The sequence below is a fragment of the Calidris pugnax genome, unplaced genomic scaffold (assembly GCF_001431845.1).
Source record: "Calidris pugnax isolate Ruff unplaced genomic scaffold, ASM143184v1 scaffold20, whole genome shotgun sequence".
Classification (NCBI taxonomy): Eukaryota; Metazoa; Chordata; class Aves; order Charadriiformes; family Scolopacidae; genus Calidris; species Calidris pugnax.
Genome location: NW_015094510.1, coordinates 19752061 through 19754294, shown reverse-complemented (window position 1 = coordinate 19754294; position 2234 = coordinate 19752061).

Below are 2234 nucleotides of genomic sequence, written 5' to 3'. Positions count from 1 at the left end.
AAAAAAAAAAAAAAAAAAAAAAAAAAAAGAAAGATGCAGACTCTTCCTAAAGCAGAATCCAGTATTTTCAATCAACTTTATTTGACATATATGTGCCTCCTGCAATCTGGCCTGATCCTCAGAAGCCTAAAACGGGAGATAGAAAATGTTACCATTAAAAAACGTTACCATTAAAATATATTTTCTACAGCTGTGATGTGTAGAGGGGTTTCTGTATTTTTCCTCCCTTTATATGCACCTGTGCATACAGCCTTTGACTAATTTGAAAATGTTCTTGGTCATTTGTGTGTTGACACCCTCTGTTAATTTTGAGATGATGTACAGAGCTTCAACGTCTGATCTGCCACCTGCGGCCTTCAGTTCTGTCACAGTCATCTCTCATAATAGATGACAGAAATGTTGTCATAACAGTTTTCATAACTGTTTCACGCCCATTTGATCCATTGTGCCATCTGCTACTTTGATGAACAAAAAAGTTTGACCTTTGTACACTAGAAGATAAAATAAAACCAACACACTCCATGTCATCAAGGTAATAGAAACAATTTTGGGCTAAAGCTGAACTTGTATGTTGGGTGTAAAATGCTCCAGGTGGCTGACCCAGCTCAGGGAGAAAGTTTTCACGAGTGCCTGGATGACGTAGGACTCCTTGAATTATAGAGACTTAGCCTCTTGAATTATTCAGGTATTTTGAAAAACTTACATGCACTAGGTAAACTCTATGGAAAGCGTATAGTGCCTGCCACTACCTACCTATTCTTGCCTGAGATTCTGAGCTCATGTGGTGCATCGCCTGCTAGCTCTGTGCTGAGGACCTGGGATTTGAAATATGTCAGGACCGGTGGTAACGCTTTACCAGGGCTTAATGTGCAGCTTGCTCTCACTTTGAAATGCACTGCAAAGTATATTAACCAATTCACCCACCTCATTTCAGTGCGTTTTAACTGATTGCACTGCTAGTGTGGTGGTAGGTGGTTGCAAACTGGCCATATTTTTTTCATGCTATTTAGGAAAATCTTGTAAGTATTGCGGAAGCTGAAGCACTGTAAGGTACCAAGAGCAGAGACGTGGCAGTTCAGAACCTCAGTGAAGGTTTGAGATTTTCAAAGCAGTGCTGGACTCAGTTGCTAACACCTTCTAAGGTAGACTCATACTGCAAATTTTTGATCATCTAACACTTCCCTAAACATTGTGTCGTTGATTTTGATTATAGCAGCAATTTACAATATATTTTACATTTTGAAATGACTATGTAAACACTCAAACTTCCACAGGAATCAGGGCTGTGGAAAGGTTTCAGCAATAATCTCACAAGAAACATCTATTCTGTTCACTTCAGGGTTGGCAGTTCTGCTTATTTGCATATTGCCTCTCATTAATGATTCTAGTAATAGTTGACTTCAATTTCTAGAAAAGACTGAATATTGCATTAGATGTGTTGAGCAGATCAGCAGCTGCAGTGCTTATAGTCTTTTGCCCTTTCATATCTTTTATGGGAAATGGCTTCAAGTCCATGTCAGTATTACCTAAGTGGACTAGCTTCATGCATTTTTGTATAGTTTTATTTTTCCAGAGCCTTTGCACAATTGTTTTGCAAAATGCTACGTTTATGATTTCCTAGAAACAGATGTAGTGTTTACTGACTGACTAAGAGGAGCCTGGGAGTTAGGCTTCAAACTGCTTGGAGGCAGAAAAGTAGGGGGGGAAGGTTTTAAAGGCACTCAGTGTTGATCTAACCTTTATTCCTGTTGAAGTAGGTGGGAGTGTCAGAACTCCTAGGTCTGCTTGAAGGAATGACGTGAAGCTTTTTGCAGTAAGTTTAGCCTCATTTTCTTACAGTTTCTCAGTCTACAAAAATGAAGGCAGTAATAATCCATCACAGCTATGTCAGTTAATGTCTAGTAAGAGGGGAAAAAAACCAAAGCACCTGTTACATTTTCATATAGCGGGAAAAATTGTGTAGTGGTAACTGATTTTTCTGGTTTGGTATTAGAATGATCTGAGTTTGCCTCCCTTCTTTAGCAAAAAAAACCCAGAAGCAGGGATCAGGATAATTAAGCAGACATCTGGGACAGGTGACATCTGGTCAGAGAAGGGATTTGGTCAAGAACAAAGGCAGCTAGTAAGATGAGATGGATGAGGTGCAGAGATAAGTTGCTGTTTGGAGCTCACCAAGAATGAAGTCTTTCATGCCTTCTAGCTTGTTAAATCCTGGGCTGCAATGTGGGGAGAAT